This window comes from Salvelinus alpinus, chromosome 5 (genome assembly GCF_045679555.1).
Source record: "Salvelinus alpinus chromosome 5, SLU_Salpinus.1, whole genome shotgun sequence".
Lineage (NCBI taxonomy): Eukaryota > Metazoa > Chordata > Actinopteri > Salmoniformes > Salmonidae > Salvelinus > Salvelinus alpinus.
In genome coordinates, this window is record NC_092090.1 from 22870484 (window position 1) to 22876483 (window position 6000).

A 6000-nucleotide genomic window follows, 5' to 3' on the forward strand; every position below is an offset into this window, starting at 1 on the left:
GGGCTAAGGAAGGGTGAGGGATGAGGGGTGAGGGGTTGGGGCTAAGGAAGGGTGAGGGATGAGGGATGAGGGGGGGAGGGGTTGGGGCTAAGGAAGGGTGAGGGATGGGGTGGTGAGGGGTTGGGGCTAAGGAAGGGTGAGGGATGGGGTGGTGGGGTTGGGGATAAGGAAGGGTGAGGGATGAGGGGGTGAGGGGTTGGGGCTAAGGAAGGGTGAGGGATGAGGGGGTGAGGGGTTGGGGCTAAGGAAGGGTGAGGGATGAGGGGGTGAGGGGTTGGGGCTAAGGAAGGGTGAGGGATGGGGTGGTGAGGGGTTGGGGCTAAGGAAGGGTGAGGGATGAGGGGGTGAGGGGTTGGGGCTAAGGAAGGGTGAGGGATGAGGGATGAGGGATGAGGGGGTGAGGGGTTGGGGCTAAGGAAGGGTGAGGAATGAGGGGGTGAGGGGTTGGGGCTAAGGAAGGGTGAGGGATGAGGGGGTGAGGGGTAGCAGAAGTCAAACCAATCACTTTACATCCATTACTGTCAGCCCCATGATACAGCCATTTGGGACCTAGGGGTTGAAGCCAGGTGTGTGTGTGTCCACCATGCAGTAGTTGAGTGATCACACCAGGTTCTGAGCCCTCCTCGTAGGGACCTGTCTGTCCTCGCCCCACTGCCCTAAATCCATGACTCTGTGTGTGTGTGTGTGTTTGTGTGTGTGTGTCTGTGTGTTTGTTTCTACGGCCCACTGCCCTCGATCATTGAACTGACATTTATAGCCTGATGGGTCCTGAGCTCTCCCAAAGCCACGTCTCTGTTCTACAGTCCAGCCAATCAGACAGAATCTATCTGCTTCTCAGGGCCTTGTTTATGGCATTAACTTCTATCCAAGTGCGTCGTTTTAGTCAAAGATGTTTCCCCGACAATCATTATTGCACTAAAGCCGGGATTTAAGCTGATGGTGCGTAGTTGACAATGGTCATGTTGCTCTGGTTTCAGATTTAATCTCGGCCTAAAGATGTTAAATAAAGCAGTGGCATTTATGTGTATGCAGATGTGTCAATCCAGTCCAGTCCTATTGACAGACAGACAGACAGACAGACAGACAGACAGACAGACAGACAGACAGACAGACAGACAGACAGACAGACAGACAGACAGACAGACAGACAGACAGACAGACAGACAGACAGACAGACAGACAGACAGACAGACAGACAGACAGACAGACAGACAGACAGACAGACAGACAGACAGACAGACAGACAGACAGACAGACAGACAGACAGACAGACAGACAGACAGACAGACAGAGGAGACAAATGAATGAGAGACTGGTTTAATATGGGAGGGCATTCATGTAATTGCGTACTAGTATTTGATCGTTTGGGAAGTTTCACTATTAATTGAATATGTTTTAATGGCTGTTGTTATTGTTGCTCAGCTCCTTCCTTCTGTCACCCACACAAACATGCATGTGTGTGTGAGAGTGTGTAAGTGTGTAAGTGTGTGTGTGTGGTTTTGTGTGTGTGTGTGTGCTTGTGTGTGTGTGTGTGTGCCCAGAGGGACTGCAGCAAAACCATATTTTATTCATTTTAATTAGCCCGTAACTCAATTAAATTCTTCCCTCATAATTTAGCTGACACTAGACACATAATGTAATCCTGATGGTGGGCGCACGCCTCCAATATTCCCTGTACTCTACTGTGCTGTACGGTCTGAGACGAAAGAGAGACAGAGTGTGAATGTTACATGGACCTGTTAAATATATAGAAAAAAAGGAAACGCAACATGTAAAGTGGTCCCATGTTTCATGAGCTGAAATAATAGATTCCAGAAATGTTCCATATCACAAAAAGTATTATTTCTCTCAAATGCTCTGCACAAATTTGTTTACAACCCTGTTAGTGAGTATTTAGCCTTTGCCAATATATTCCAACCACCTGACAGGTGTGGTATATCAAGAAGCTGATTAAACAGCATGCTCATTACACAGGTGCACCTTGCGCTGGGGACAATAAAAGGCCACTCTAAAATGTACAGTTTTGTCACGTAACACAATGCCACAGATGTCTCAAGTTTTCAGGGAGTATGCAGTTGGCATGCTGACTGCAGGAATGTCCACCAGAGCCGTTAATGTTAATTTCAGTACCATAAGCCGCCTCCAATGTCATTTTAGAGAAATGGGAAGTACGTCCAACCGGCCTCACAACCGCAGACACGTTTAACCAGTCCAGCCCAGGACCTCCACATCTGTCTTCTTCACCTACGGGGATCATCTGAGACCAGCCACCTGGACAGCTGATGAAACTGTGGGTTTGCACAACCAAAGAATTTCTGCACCAACTGTCAGAAACCATCTCAGGGAAGCTCATCTGCATGCTTGTCGTCCTCACCAAGGTCTTGACCTGACTGCAGTTTGGCATCGTAACAGTCTTCAATGGGCAAATGCTTACCTTCGATGGACACTGGCAAGCTGGAGAAGTGTGATCTTCACGGATGAGTACCGGTTTCAACTGTAGCGGGCAAATGGCAGACAGCGTGTATGGCATCGTGTGGGCTAGCAGTTTGCTGATGTCAACGTTGTGAACAGAGTGCCCCATGGTGGCGGTGGGGTTATGGTATGGGCAGGTATAAGCTACGGACAAGAAACACAATTGCATTTTATTGATGGCAATTTTAATGCAGAGAGATACGGTGACGAGATCCTGAGGCCCACTGTCGTGCCATTCATCCGCCCCCATCACCTCATGTTTCAGCATGATAATGCACGGCCCCATGTCGCAAAGATCTGTACACAATTCCTGGAAGCTGAAAATGTCCCAGTTCTTCCATGGCCTCCATACTCACCAGACATGTCACCCATTGAGCATGTTTGGGATGCTCTGGATCGATGTGTACGACACATGTCCCACCAATATCCAGCAACTTTGCACTCCCATTGAAGAAGAGTGGGACAACATTCTACAGGCCACAATCAACAGCCTGATCAACTCTGCTCCCAATTTTTTTTAATGTGTGTGACCAACAGATGCATATGTGTGTTCCCAGTCATGTGAAATCCATAGATTAGGACCTAATACATTTATTTCAGTTGACTGATATCTTTATATGAACTGTAGCTCAGTAAAATCTTAGAAATTGTTGCATGTTGCGTTTATATTTTTGTTCAGTGTAGTTAACACTGTATAATGTGCCTGTCTCAGCTTGAGTATGGTATGGTGCCCTATTCCCTATCTAGTGTTCCATTTGGGACAAAACCTGTGTCTGCTCTCCTCAGCAACACGTGACAAGACAGCCCAGCAACACAGAACCTTCACATCCTAGCTAGCAAAGCAGGCAACACAGAACCTTCACAATACAGCTAGCACAGCAGGTAACACAGAACATTCACAACACAGCTAGCACAGCAGGCAACACAGAACCTTCACAACACAGCTAGCACAGCAGGCAACACAGAACCTTCACAACACAGCTAGCACAGCAGGCAACACAGAACCTTCACAACACAGCTAGCACAGCAGGCAACACAGAACCTTCACAACACAGCTAGCACAGCAGGCAACACAGAACCTTCACAACACAGCTAGCACAGCAGGCAACACAGAACCTTCACAATACAGCTAGCACAGCAGGCAACACAGAACCTGCACAACACAGCTAGCACAGCAGGCAACACAGAACCTTCACAACACAGCTAGCACAGCAGGCAACACAGAACCTGCACAACACAGCTAGCACAGCAGGCAACACAGAACCTTCACAACACAGCTAGCACAGCAGGCAACACAGAACCTTCACATCCCAGCTAGCACAGCAGGCAACACAGAACCTTCACAACACAGCTAGCACAGCAGGCAACACGGAACTGTCACAACACAGCTAGCACAGCAGGCAACACAGAACCGTCACACAGCAGGCAACACAGAACCGTCACAACACAGCTAGCACAGCAGGCACGTCACCCTGCTCTATCTCTTACAGCAGAGTCATTTACATGCTATGCGTGTGTGTGTGTGTTTATGTCTGCACACGCACACTTCCATCTGTTCACAAGTCTCACATCCAAGATTTTCATTCCTCTGCTTTTCCAGCGTCTAGGCTCCTTGGGGAGTCCACACACACACACACACACACACACACACACACACACACACACACACACACACACACACACACACACACACACACACACACACACACACACACACACACACACACACACACACACACACACACACACTGCTCAGCGGGGGACACCACAAGGTGACAGCATCCATCACAGCACATCTGCTGAGTGTTGTCTTCCATGTGTGTGTGTATGTGTGTGTACGCCCAAAAGTGTGTGTGACTGCAGCCTACCAAGCAGAGCCTTCTTGGCGCTCATCAGTGTGTGTTCTTTTGACCCCCAGACTCCCTCACACACAGACAGATACACACACATGCACACAAACACACACACAATCTCTGTCCCTCAGTACTGTGAAGCAGAAAGTCATTAAGAGGTCTTATTGATCCGCTAATGAAAGAGAAGAGCAGAGTATGCACACAGCCAGAGGTGGAGGTCCAGCAATGTCACGCCTGACAGATGCCTGACAAGGACAGCAGTGTGTGTGTGTGTGTGTGTGTGTGTGTGTGTGTGTGTGTGTGTGTGTGTGTGTGTGTGTGTGTGTGTGTGTGTGTGTGTGTGTGTGTGTGTGTGTGTGTGTGTGTGTGTGTGTGTGTGTGTGTGTGTGTGTGTGTGTGTGTGTGCGTGTGTGCGTGTGTGCGTGTGTGCGTGTGTGCGGTGTGCGCGCGTGCGTGCTGCGGCGTGCGTGCGTGCGTGTGTGCGTGTGGCGTGTGGTGTGGTGGGGGGGGGGGGGGGGGACCGACAGGGGGTTGGAGGACTGCATGTCTGTCTCTGAAGGAGCCAATTAATGATTAACGTACGCTCCTCTCCTCTCCTCTGTTGCTCTTCCTCTTCTGTCTCCCCTCCCTCCTCTGTTGCTCTTCCTCTGTCTCTCCTCTTTCCTCTGTTGCTCTTCCTCTTCTGTCTCTCCTCTCTCCTCTGTTGCTCTTCCTCTTCTGTCTCTCCTCTCTCCTCTGTGCTCGTCCTCTTCTGTCTCTCCTCTTTCCTCTGTTGCTCTTCGTCTTCTGTCTCTCCTCCCTCCTCTGTTGCTCTTTGTCTTCTGTCTCTCCTCTCTCCTCTGTTGCTCTTCGTCTTCTGTCTCTCCTCCCTCCTCTGTTGCTCTTCATCTTCTGTCTCTCCTCTCTCCTCTGTTGCTCTTCCTCTTCTGTCTCTCCTCTCTCCTCTGTTGCTCTTCCTCTTCTGTCTCTCCTCTCTCCTCTGTTGCTTTTCCTCTTCTGTCTCTCCTCCCTCCTCTGTTGCTCACCTCTTTCTGTTCAATATATGTCTGTGTGAACATAGATCCTCCAGGAGAAAGCAGGCTCTCCTCTCCACCTGTCTACCTGTCAGGGCTGTTGTTGTCAGGTAGCCAGATTGGCAGCTGTCTTGGAGAAAGAAAAACGGACATATTCTGTCCACAAAACAGCCCATGCAATAGGCAAAGTTTTCCCAGAAAGCCATCAAATAATCCTCAAGTAACATTGCAATGAGACAGAAAAGCACCTGCTTGACTAGTACACTATGATACTCCACAAGGCTATCAGGTTATATTCAGTCTACTCCACAAGGCTATCAGGTTATATTCAGTCTACTCCACAAGGCTATCAGGTTATATTCAGTCTACTCCACAAGGCTATCAGGTTATATTCAGTCTACTCCACAAGGCTATCAGGTTATATTCAGTCTACTCCACAAGGCTATCAGGTTATATTCAGTCTACTCCACAAGGCTATCAGGTTATATTCAGTCTACTCCACAAGGCTATCAGGTTATATTCAGTCTACTACACAAAGCTATCAGGTTATATTCAGTCTACTCCACAAGGCTATCAGGTTATATTCAGTCTACTCCACAAGGCTATCAGGTTATATTCAGTCTACTCCACAAGGCTATCAGGTTATATTCAGTCTACTCCAC